Source organism: Toxotes jaculatrix, chromosome 2, assembly GCF_017976425.1.
Source record: "Toxotes jaculatrix isolate fToxJac2 chromosome 2, fToxJac2.pri, whole genome shotgun sequence".
In the NCBI taxonomy this organism is placed as follows: Eukaryota; Metazoa; Chordata; class Actinopteri; family Toxotidae; genus Toxotes; species Toxotes jaculatrix.
The window spans coordinates 2,581,701-2,591,700 of NC_054395.1; the positions used below are offsets into that span (position 1 = coordinate 2,581,701).

The following is a 10,000-nucleotide window of genomic DNA, read 5'->3' on the forward strand; positions in this document are numbered from 1 at the left end:
ATTCAACATTGGATTTCTTCGTGGCGTTTTAGCATGTATAAAGAGCCTGTTTATAGGGTTTGCTGTTGCTTACGGCCATACCACCCTGAGCACGCCCGATCTCGTCTGATCTCGGAAACTAAGCAGGGTAGGGCCTGGTTAGTACTTGGATGGGAGACCGCCTGGGAATACCAGGTGCTGTAAGCCTTTTATCCCCATCTTTGAGAAACACCATCCCTAGATCACTGTGTGTCTGAGCCGGTGTTGGATAAAAATGGACTTGTAGGTAATCAAAGATAGTAAGAAACTTTATCAGATGATGAGTAGTCAGAAAATTCTTGTTAGGTGGAAAAGCTCATTTTTCGTGGCTTCTTGTGCTTGGATTTGTGGAGAAATCCAGATGATCAATGTCTCTATTCAACATTGGATTTGTTTGTGGCGTTTTAGCATGTATAAAGAGCCTGTTTATAGGGTTTGCTGTTGCTTACGGCCATACCACCCTGAGCACGCCCGATCTCGTCTGATCTCGGAAGCTAAGCAGGGTAGGGCCTGGTTAGTACTTGGATGGGAGACCGCCTGGGAATACCAGGTGCTGTAAGCCTTTTATCCCCATCTTTGAGAATGAAGCAAAACGCCATCCCTAGATCACTGTGTGTCTGAGCCGGTGTTGGATAAAAATGGACTTGTAGGTAATCAAAGATAGTAAGAAACTTTATCAGATGATGAGTAGTCAGAAAATTCTTGTTAGGTGGAAAAGCTCATTTTTCGTGGCTTCTTGTGCTTGGATTTGTGGAGAAATCCAGATGATCAATGTCCCTATTCAACATTGGATTTCTTCGTGGCGTTTTAGCATGTATAAAGAGCCTGTTTATAGGGTTTGCTGTTGCTTACGGCCATACCACCCTGAGCACGCCCGATCTCGTCTGATCTCGGAAACTAAGCAGGGTAGGGCCTGGTTAGTACTTGGATGGGAGACCGCCTGGGAATACCAGGTGCTGTGAGCCTTTTATCCCCATCTTTGAGAAACACCATCCCTAGATCACTGTGTGTCTGAGCCGGTGTTGGATAAAAATGGACTTGTAGGTAATCAAAGATAGTAAGAAACTTTATCAGATGATGAGTAGTCAGAAAATTCTTGTTAGGTGGAAAAGCTCATTTTTCGTGGCTTCTTGTGCTTGGATTTGTGGAGAAATCCAGATGATCAATGTCCCTATTCAACATTGGATTTCTTCGTGGCGTTTTAGCATGTATAAAGAGCCTGTTTATAGGGTTTGCTGTTGCTTACGGCCATACCACCCTGAGCACGCACGATCTCGTCTGATCTCGGAAGCTAAGCAGGGTAGGGCCTGGTTAGTACTTGGATGGGAGACCGCCTGGGAATACCAGGTGCTGTAAGCCTTTTATCCCCATCTTTGAGAAACACCATCCCTAGATCACTGTGTGTATGAGCCGGTGTTGGATAAAAATGGACTTGTAGGTAATCAAAGATAGTAAGAAACTTTATCAGATGATGAGTAGTCAGAAAATTCTTGTTAGGTGGAAAAGCTCATTTTTCGTGGCTTCTTGTGCTTGGATTTGTGGAGAAATCCAGATGATCAATGTCTCTATTCAACATTGGATTTGTTTGTGGCGTTTTAGCATGTATAAAGAGCCTGTTTATAGGGTTTGCTGTTGCTTACGACCATACCACCCTGAGCACGCCCGATCTCGTCTGATCTCGGAAGCTAAGCAGGAAAGGGCCTGGTTAGTACTTGGATGGGAGACCGCCTGGGAATACCAGGTGCTGTAAGCCTTTTATCCCCATCTTTGAGAATGAAGCAAAACGCCATCCCTAGATCACTGTGTGTCTGAGCCGGTGTTGGATAAAAATGGACTTGTAGGTAATCAAAGATAGTAAGAAACTTTATCAGATGATGAGTAGTCAGAAAATTCTTGTTAGGTGGAAAAGCTCATTTTTCGTGGCTTCTTGTGCTTGGATTTGTGGAGAAGTCCAGATGATCAATGTCCCTATTCAACATTGGATTTGTTTGTGGCGTTTTAGCATGTATAAAGAGCCTGTTTATAGGGTTTGCTGTTGCTTACGGCCATACCACCCTGAGCACGCCCGATCTCGTCTGATCTCGGAAACTAAGCAGGGTAGGGCCTGGTTAGTATTTGGATGGGAGACCGCCTGGGAATACCAGGTGCTGTAAGCCTTTTATCCCCATCTTTGAGAAACACCATCCCTAGATCACTGTGTGTCTGAGCCGGTGTTGGATAAAAATGGACTTGTAGGTAATCAAAGATAGTAAGAAACTTTATCAGATGATGAGTAGTCAGAAAATTCTTGTTAGGTGGAAAAGCTCATTTTTCGTGGCTTCTTGTGCTTGGATTTGTGGAGAAATCCAGATGATCAATGTCTCTATTCAACATTGGATTTGTTTGTGGCGTTTTAGCATGTATAAAGAGCCTGTTTATAGGGTTTGCTGTTGCTTACGGCCATACCACCGTGAGCACGCCCGATCTCGTCTGATCTCGGAAGCTAAGCAGGGTAGGGCCTGGTTAGTACTTGGATGGGAGACCGCCTGGGAATACCAGGTGCTGTAAGCCTTTTATCCCCATCTTTGAGAATGAAGCAAAACGCCATCCCTAGATCACTGTGTGTCTGAGCCGGTGTTGGATAAAAGTGGACTTGTAGGTAATCAAAGATAGTAAGAAACTTTATCAGATGATGAGTAGTCAGAAAATTCTTGTTAGGTGGAAAAGCTCATTTTTCGTGGCTTCTTGTGCTTGGATTTGTGGAGAAATCCAGATGATCAATGTCCCTATTCAACATTGGATTTCTTTGTGGCGTTTTAGCATGTATAAAGAGCCTGTTTATAGGGTTTGCTGTTGCTTACGGCCATACCACCCTGAGCACGCCTGATCTCGTCTGATCTCGGAAACTAAGCAGGGTAGGGCCTGGTTAGTACTTGGATGGGAGACCGCCTGGGAATACCAGGTGCTGTAAGCCTTTTATCCCCATCTTTGAGAATGAAGCAAAACGCCATCCCTCGATCACTGTGTGTCTGAGCCGGTGTTGGATAAAAATGGACTTGTAGGTAATCAAAGATAGTAAGAAACTTTATCAGATGATGAGTAGTCAGAAAATTCTTGTTAGGTGGAAAAGCTCATTTTTCGTGGCTTCTTGTGCTTGGATTTGTGGAGAAATCCAGATGATCAATGTCCCTATTCAACATTGGATTTCTTTGTGGCGTTTTAGCATGTATAAAGAGCCTGTTTATAGTGTTTGCTGTTGCTTACGGCCATACCACCCTGAGCACGCCCGATCTCGTCTGATCTCGGAAACTAAGCAGGGTAGGGCCTGGTTAGTACTTGGATGGGAGACCGCCTGGGAATACCAGGTGCTGTAAGCCTTTTATCCCCATCTTTGAGAATGAAGCAAAACGCCATCCCTCGATCACTGTGTGTCTGAGCCGGTGTTGGATAAAAATGGACTTGTAGGTAATCAAAGATAGTAAGAAACTTTATCAGATGATGAGTAGTCAGAAAATTCTTGTTAGGTGGAAAAGCTCATTTTTCGTGGCTTCTTGTGCTTGGATTTGTGGAGAAATCCAGATGATCAATGTCCCTATTCAACATTGGATTTCTTCGTGGCGTTTTAGCATGTATAAAGAGCCTGTTTATAGGGTTTGCTGTTGCTTACGGCCATACCACCCTGAGCACGCCCGATCTCGTCTGATCTCGGAAGCTAAGCAGGGTAGGGCCTGGTTAGTACTTGGATGGGAGACCGCCTGGGAATACCAGGTGCTGTAAGCCTTTTATCCCCATCTTTGAGAAACACCATCCCTAGATCACTGTGTGTCTGAGCCGGTGTTGGATAAAAATGGACTTGTAGGTAATCAAAGATAGTAAGAAACTTTATCAGATGATGAGTAGTCAGAAAATTCTTGTTAGGTGGAAAAGCTCATTTTTCGTGGCTTCTTGTGCTTGGATTTGTGGAGAAATCCAGATGATCAATGTCCCTATTCAACATTGGATTTCTTCGTGGCGTTTTAGCATGTATAAAGAGCCTGTTTATAGGGTTTGCTGTTGCTTACGGCCATACCACCCTGAGCACGCCCGATCTCGTCTGATCTCGGAAACTAAGCAGGGTAGGGCCTGGTTAGTACTTGGATGGGAGACCGCCTGGGAATACCAGGTGCTGTAAGCCTTTTATCCCCATCTTTGAGAATGAAGCAAAACGCCATCCCTCGATCACTGTGTGTCTGAGCCGGTGTTGGATAAAAATGGACTTGTAGGTAATCAAAGATAGTAAGAAACTTTATCAGATGATGAGTAGTCAGAAAATTCTTGTTAGGTGGAAAAGCTCATTTTTCGTGGCTTCTTGTGCTTGGATTTGTGGAGAAATCCAGATGATCAATGTCCCTATTCAACATTGGATTTCTTCGTCGCGTTTTAGCATGTATAAAGAGCCTGTTTATAGGGTTTGCTGTTGCTTACGGCCATACCACCCTGAGCACGCCCGATCTCGTCTGATCTCGGAAGCTAAGCAGGGTAGGGCCTGGTTAGTACTTGGATGGGAGACCGCCTGGGAATACCAGGTGCTGTAAGCCTTTTATCCCCATCTTTGAGAAACACCATCCCTAGATCACTGTGTGTCTGAGCCGGTGTTGGATAAAAATGGACTTGTAGGTAATCAAAGATAGTAAGAAACTTTATCAGATGATGAGTAGTCAGAAAATTCTTGTTAGGTGGAAAAGCTCATTTTTCGTGGCTTCTTGTGCTTGGATTTGTGGAGAAATCCAGATGATCAATGTCCCTATTCAACATTGGATTTCTTCGTGGCGTTTTAGCATGTATAAAGAGCCTGTTTATAGGGTTTGCTGTTGCTTACGGCCATACCACCCTGAGCACGCCCGATCTCGTCTGATCTCGGAAACTAAGCAGGGTAGGGCCTGGTTAGTACTTGGATGGGAGACCGCCTGGGAATACCAGGTGCTGTAAGCCTTTTATCCCCATCTTTGAGAAACACCATCCCTAGATCACTGTGTGTCTGAGCCGGTGTTGGATAAAAATGGACTTGTAGGTAATCAAAGATAGTAAGAAACTTTATCAGATGATGAGTAGTCAGAAAATTCTTGTTAGGTGGAAAAGCTCATTTTTCGTGGCTTCTTGTGCTTGGATTTGTGGAGAAATCCAGATGATCAATGTCCCTATTCAACATTGGATTTCTTCGTGGCGTTTTAGCATGTATAAAGAGCCTGTTTATAGGGTTTGCTGTTGCTTACGGCCATACCACCCTGAGCACGCCCGATCTCGTCTGATCTCGGAAACTAAGCAGGGTAGGGCCTGGTTAGTACTTGGATGGGAGACCGCCTGGGAATACCAGGTGCTGTGAGCCTTTTATCCCCATCTTTGAGAAACACCATCCCTAGATCACTGTGTGTCTGAGCCGGTGTTGGATAAAAATGGACTTGTAGGTAATCAAAGATAGTAAGAAACTTTATCAGATGATGAGTAGTCAGAAAATTCTTGTTAGGTGGAAAAGCTCATTTTTCGTGGCTTCTTGTGCTTGGATTTGTGGAGAAATCCAGATGATCAATGTCCCTATTCAACATTGGATTTCTTCGTGGCGTTTTAGCATGTATAAAGAGCCTGTTTATAGGGTTTGCTGTTGCTTACGGCCATACCACCCTGAGCACGCCCGATCTCGTCTGATCTCGGAAACTAAGCAGGGTAGGACCTGGTTAGTACTTGGATGGGAGACCGCCTGGGAATACCAGGTGCTGTAAGCCTTTTATCCCCATCTTTGAGAAACACCATCCCTAGATCACTGTGTGTCTGAGCCGGTGTTGGATAAAAATGGACTTGTAGGTAATCAAAGATAGTAAGAAACTTTATCAGATGATGAGTAGTCAGAAAATTCTTGTTAGGTGGAAAAGCTCATTTTTCGTGGCTTCTTGTGCTTGGATTTGTGGAGAAATCCAGATGATCAATGTCTCTATTCAACATTGGATTTCTTCGTGGCGTTTTAGCATATATAAAGAGCCTGTTTATAGGGTTTGCTGTTGCTTACGGCCATACCACCCTGAGCACGCCCGATCTCGTCTGATCTCGGAAGCTAAGCAGGGTAGGGCCTGGTTAGTACTTGGATGGGAGACCGCCTGGGAATACCAGGTGCTGTAAGCCTTTTATCCCCATCTTTGAGAATGAAGCAAAACGCCATCCCTAGATCACTGTGTGTCTGAGCCGGTGTTGGATAAAAATGGACTTGTAGGTAATCAAAGATAGTAAGAAACTTTATCAGATGATGAGTAGTCAGAAAATTCTTGTTAGGTGGAAAAGCTCATTTTTCGTGGCTTCTTGTGCTTGGATTTGTGGAGAAATCCAGATGATCAATGTCCCTATTCAACATTGGATTTCTTCGTGGCGTTTTAGCATGTATAAAGAGCCTGTTTATAGGGTTTGCTGTTGCTTACGGCCATACCACCCTGAGCACGCCCGATCTCGTCTGATCTCGGAAGCTAAGCAGGGTAGGGCCTGGTTAGTACTTGGATGGGAGACCGCCTGGGAATACCAGGTGCTGTAAGCCTTTTATCCCCATCTTTGAGAAACACCATCCCTAGATCACTGTGTGTATGAGCCGGTGTTGGATAAAAATGGACTTGTAGGTAATCAAAGATAGTAAGAAACTTTATCAGATGATGAGTAGTCAGAAAATTTTTGTTAGGTGGAAAAGCTCATTTTTCGTGGCTTCTTGTGCTTGGATTTGTGGAGAAATCCAGATGATCAATGTCTCTATTCAACATTGGATTTGTTTGTGGCGTTTTAGCATGTATAAAGAGCCTGTTTATAGGGTTTGCTGTTGCTTACGGCCATACCACCCTGAGCACGCCCGATCTCGTCTGATCTCGGAAGCTAAGCAGGGTAGGGCCTGGTTAGTACTTGGATGGGAGACCGCCTGGGAATACCAGGTGCTGTAAGCCTTTTATCCCCATCTTTGAGAATGAAGCAAAACGCCATCCCTCGATCACTGTGTGTCTGAGCCGGTGTTGGATAAAAATGGACTTGTAGGTAATCAAAGATAGTAAGAAACTTTATCAGATGATGAGTAGTCAGAAAATTCTTGTTAGGTGGAAAAGCTCATTTTTCGTGGCTTCTTGTGCTTGGATTTGTGGAGAAGTCCAGATGATCAATGTCCCTATTCAACATTGGATTTGTTTGTGGCGTTTTAGCATGTATAAAGAGCCTGTTTATAGGGTTTGCTGTTGCTTACGGCCATACCACCCTGAGCACGCCCGATCTCGTCTGATCTCGGAAGCTAAGCAGGGTAGGGCCTGGTTAGTACTTGGATGGGAGACCGCCTGGGAATACCAGGTGCTGTAAGCCTTTTATCCCCATCTTTGAGAATGAAGCAAAACGCCATCCCTAGATCACTGTGTGTCTGAGCCGGTGTTGGATAAAAATGGACTTGTAGGTAATCAAAGATAGTAAGAAACTTTATCAGATGATGAGTAGTCAGAAAATTCTTGTTAGGTGGAAAAGCTCATTTTTCGTGGCTTCTTGTGCTTGGATTTGTGGAGAAATCCAGATGATCAATGTCCCTATTCAACATTGGATTTCTTCGTGGCGTTTTAGCATGTATAAAGAGCCTGTTTATAGGGTTTGCTGTTGCTTACGGCCATACCACCCTGAGCACGCCCGATCTCGTCTGATCTCGGAAGCTAAGCAGGGTAGGGCCTGGTTAGTACTTGGATGGGAGACCGCCTGGGAATACCAGGTGCTGTAAGCCTTTTATCCCCATCTTTGAGAATGAAGCAAAACGCCATCCCTAGATCACTGTGTGTCTGAGCCGGTGTTGGATAAAAGTGGACTTGTAGGTAATCAAAGATAGTAAGAAACTTTATCAGATGATGAGTAGTCAGAAAATTCTTGTTAGGTGGAAAAGCTCATTTTTCGTGGCTTCTTGTGCTTGGATTTGTGGAGAAATCCAGATGATCAATGTCCCTATTCAACATTGGATTTCTTTGTGGCGTTTTAGCATGTATAAAGAGCCTGTTTATAGGGTTTGCTGTTGCTTACGGCCATACCACCCTGAGCACGCCCGATCTCGTCTGATCTCGGAAACTAAGCAGGGTAGGGCCTGGTTAGTACTTGGATGGGAGACCGCCTGGGAATACCAGGTGCTGTAAGCCTTTTATCCCCATCTTTGAGAATGAAGCAAAACGCCATCCCTCGATCACTGTGTGTCTGAGCCGGTGTTGGATAAAAATGGACTTGTAGGTAATCAAAGATAGTAAGAAACTTTATCAGATGATGAGTAGTCAGAAAATTCTTGTTAGGTGGAAAAGCTCATTTTTCGTGGCTTCTTGTGCTTGGATTTGTGGAGAAATCCAGATGATCAATGTCCCTATTCAACATTGGATTTCTTTGTGGCGTTTTAGCATGTATAAAGAGCCTGTTTATAGTGTTTGCTGTTGCTTACGGCCATACCACCCTGAGCACGCCCGATCTCGTCTGATCTCGGAAACTAAGCAGGGTAGGGCCTGGTTAGTACTTGGATGGGAGACCGCCTGGGAATACCAGGTGCTGTAAGCCTTTTATCCCCATCTTTGAGAATGAAGCAAAACGCCATCCCTCGATCACTGTGTGTCTGAGCCGGTGTTGGATAAAAATGGACTTGTAGGTAATCAAAGATAGTAAGAAACTTTATCAGATGATGAGTAGTCAGAAAATTCTTGTTAGGTGGAAAAGCTCATTTTTCGTGGCTTCTTGTGCTTGGATTTGTGGAGAAATCCAGATGATCAATGTCCCTATTCAACATTGGATTTCTTCGTGGCGTTTTAGCATGTATAAAGAGCCTGTTTATAGGGTTTGCTGTTGCTTACGGCCATACCACCCTGAGCACGCCCGATCTCGTCTGATCTCGGAAGCTAAGCAGGGTAGGGCCTGGTTAGTACTTGGATGGGAGACCGCCTGGGAATACCAGGTGCTGTAAGCCTTTTATCCCCATCTTTGAGAAACACCATCCCTAGATCACTGTGTGTCTGAGCCGGTGTTGGATAAAAATGGACTTGTAGGTAATCAAAGATAGTAAGAAACTTTATCAGATGATGAGTAGTCAGAAAATTCTTGTTAGGTGGAAAAGCTCATTTTTCGTGGCTTCTTGTGCTTGGATTTGTGGAGAAATCCAGATGATCAATGTCCCTATTCAACATTGGATTTCTTCGTGGCGTTTTAGCATGTATAAAGAGCCTGTTTATAGGGTTTGCTGTTGCTTACGGCCATACCACCCTGAGCACGCCCGATCTCGTCTGATCTCGGAAACTAAGCAGGGTAGGGCCTGGTTAGTACTTGGATGGGAGACCGCCTGGGAATACCAGGTGCTGTAAGCCTTTTATCCCCATCTTTGAGAAACACCATCCCTAGATCACTGTGTGTCTGAGCCGGTGTTGGATAAAAATGGACTTGTAGGTAATCAAAGATAGTAAGAAACTTTATCAGATGATGAGTAGTCAGAAAATTCTTGTTAGGTGGAAAAGCTCATTTTTCGTGGCTTCTTGTGCTTGGATTTGTGGAGAAATCCAGATGATCAATGTCCCTATTCAACATTGGATTTCTTCGTGGCGTTTTAGCATGTATAAAGAGCCTGTTTATAGGGTTTGCTGTTGCTTACGGCCATACCACCCTGAGCACGCCCGATCTCGTCTGATCTCGGAAACTAAGCAGGGTAGGGCCTGGTTAGTACTTGGATGGGAGACCGCCTGGGAATACCAGGTGCTGTGAGCCTTTTATCCCCATCTTTGAGAAACACCATCCCTAGATCACTGTGTGTCTGAGCCGGTGTTGGATAAAAATGGACTTGTAGGTAATCAAAGATAGTAAGAAACTTTATCAGATGATGAGTAGTCAGAAAATTCTTGTTAGGTGGAAAAGCTCATTTTTCGTGGCTTCTTGTGCTTGGATTTGTGGAGAAATCCAGATGATCAATGTCCCTATTCAACATTGGATTTCTTCGTGGCGTTTTAGCATGTATAAA

General features: G+C 44.4%; 25 non-coding genes across 25 annotated transcripts; all 25 read left to right on the forward strand.

The window, feature by feature from the left end:
* The first annotated feature begins 67 nt into the window (after positions 1-67).
* On the forward strand, positions 68-186 carry LOC121201247. Its single transcript, XR_005896615.1, has one exon. It is a non-coding gene; the product is annotated as a 5S ribosomal RNA (ribosomal RNA).
* Positions 187-461: 275 nt separating this feature from the next.
* Positions 462-580, forward strand: LOC121177466. The gene has a single exon (XR_005893257.1). It is a non-coding gene; the product is annotated as a 5S ribosomal RNA (ribosomal RNA).
* Positions 581-864: 284 nt separating this feature from the next.
* LOC121175984 lies at positions 865-983 on the forward strand. The gene has a single exon (XR_005892850.1). It is a non-coding gene; the product is annotated as a 5S ribosomal RNA (ribosomal RNA).
* A 275-nt stretch (positions 984-1,258) lies between these two features.
* On the forward strand, positions 1,259-1,377 carry LOC121178576. The gene has a single exon (XR_005893800.1). It is a non-coding gene; the product is annotated as a 5S ribosomal RNA (ribosomal RNA).
* A 275-nt stretch (positions 1,378-1,652) lies between these two features.
* LOC121176769 lies at positions 1,653-1,771 on the forward strand. Its single transcript, XR_005893060.1, has one exon. It is a non-coding gene; the product is annotated as a 5S ribosomal RNA (ribosomal RNA).
* Positions 1,772-2,055: 284 nt separating this feature from the next.
* LOC121176332 lies at positions 2,056-2,174 on the forward strand. Its single transcript, XR_005892951.1, has one exon. It is a non-coding gene; the product is annotated as a 5S ribosomal RNA (ribosomal RNA).
* Positions 2,175-2,449: 275 nt separating this feature from the next.
* On the forward strand, positions 2,450-2,568 carry LOC121178574. Its single transcript, XR_005893798.1, has one exon. It is a non-coding gene; the product is annotated as a 5S ribosomal RNA (ribosomal RNA).
* A 284-nt stretch (positions 2,569-2,852) lies between these two features.
* LOC121176142 lies at positions 2,853-2,971 on the forward strand. Its single transcript, XR_005892903.1, has one exon. It is a non-coding gene; the product is annotated as a 5S ribosomal RNA (ribosomal RNA).
* Positions 2,972-3,255: 284 nt separating this feature from the next.
* Positions 3,256-3,374, forward strand: LOC121201259. The gene has a single exon (XR_005896618.1). It is a non-coding gene; the product is annotated as a 5S ribosomal RNA (ribosomal RNA).
* Positions 3,375-3,658: 284 nt separating this feature from the next.
* LOC121177474 lies at positions 3,659-3,777 on the forward strand. Its single transcript, XR_005893258.1, has one exon. It is a non-coding gene; the product is annotated as a 5S ribosomal RNA (ribosomal RNA).
* A 275-nt stretch (positions 3,778-4,052) lies between these two features.
* LOC121201265 lies at positions 4,053-4,171 on the forward strand. The gene has a single exon (XR_005896620.1). It is a non-coding gene; the product is annotated as a 5S ribosomal RNA (ribosomal RNA).
* A 284-nt stretch (positions 4,172-4,455) lies between these two features.
* LOC121177479 lies at positions 4,456-4,574 on the forward strand. The gene has a single exon (XR_005893259.1). It is a non-coding gene; the product is annotated as a 5S ribosomal RNA (ribosomal RNA).
* Positions 4,575-4,849: 275 nt separating this feature from the next.
* On the forward strand, positions 4,850-4,968 carry LOC121201270. The gene has a single exon (XR_005896621.1). It is a non-coding gene; the product is annotated as a 5S ribosomal RNA (ribosomal RNA).
* Positions 4,969-5,243: 275 nt separating this feature from the next.
* On the forward strand, positions 5,244-5,362 carry LOC121175987. Its single transcript, XR_005892851.1, has one exon. It is a non-coding gene; the product is annotated as a 5S ribosomal RNA (ribosomal RNA).
* Positions 5,363-5,637: 275 nt separating this feature from the next.
* LOC121176063 lies at positions 5,638-5,756 on the forward strand. The gene has a single exon (XR_005892880.1). It is a non-coding gene; the product is annotated as a 5S ribosomal RNA (ribosomal RNA).
* Positions 5,757-6,031: 275 nt separating this feature from the next.
* LOC121177485 lies at positions 6,032-6,150 on the forward strand. Its single transcript, XR_005893260.1, has one exon. It is a non-coding gene; the product is annotated as a 5S ribosomal RNA (ribosomal RNA).
* Positions 6,151-6,434: 284 nt separating this feature from the next.
* Positions 6,435-6,553, forward strand: LOC121177502. Its single transcript, XR_005893262.1, has one exon. It is a non-coding gene; the product is annotated as a 5S ribosomal RNA (ribosomal RNA).
* Positions 6,554-6,828: 275 nt separating this feature from the next.
* LOC121177509 lies at positions 6,829-6,947 on the forward strand. Its single transcript, XR_005893263.1, has one exon. It is a non-coding gene; the product is annotated as a 5S ribosomal RNA (ribosomal RNA).
* A 284-nt stretch (positions 6,948-7,231) lies between these two features.
* On the forward strand, positions 7,232-7,350 carry LOC121177516. The gene has a single exon (XR_005893265.1). It is a non-coding gene; the product is annotated as a 5S ribosomal RNA (ribosomal RNA).
* Positions 7,351-7,634: 284 nt separating this feature from the next.
* Positions 7,635-7,753, forward strand: LOC121177520. The gene has a single exon (XR_005893266.1). It is a non-coding gene; the product is annotated as a 5S ribosomal RNA (ribosomal RNA).
* Positions 7,754-8,037: 284 nt separating this feature from the next.
* LOC121201273 lies at positions 8,038-8,156 on the forward strand. Its single transcript, XR_005896622.1, has one exon. It is a non-coding gene; the product is annotated as a 5S ribosomal RNA (ribosomal RNA).
* Positions 8,157-8,440: 284 nt separating this feature from the next.
* On the forward strand, positions 8,441-8,559 carry LOC121201278. Its single transcript, XR_005896624.1, has one exon. It is a non-coding gene; the product is annotated as a 5S ribosomal RNA (ribosomal RNA).
* Positions 8,560-8,843: 284 nt separating this feature from the next.
* LOC121177526 lies at positions 8,844-8,962 on the forward strand. Its single transcript, XR_005893270.1, has one exon. It is a non-coding gene; the product is annotated as a 5S ribosomal RNA (ribosomal RNA).
* Positions 8,963-9,237: 275 nt separating this feature from the next.
* On the forward strand, positions 9,238-9,356 carry LOC121201284. Its single transcript, XR_005896625.1, has one exon. It is a non-coding gene; the product is annotated as a 5S ribosomal RNA (ribosomal RNA).
* Positions 9,357-9,631: 275 nt separating this feature from the next.
* On the forward strand, positions 9,632-9,750 carry LOC121175993. The gene has a single exon (XR_005892853.1). It is a non-coding gene; the product is annotated as a 5S ribosomal RNA (ribosomal RNA).
* The last annotated feature ends 250 nt before the right edge of the window (positions 9,751-10,000 follow it).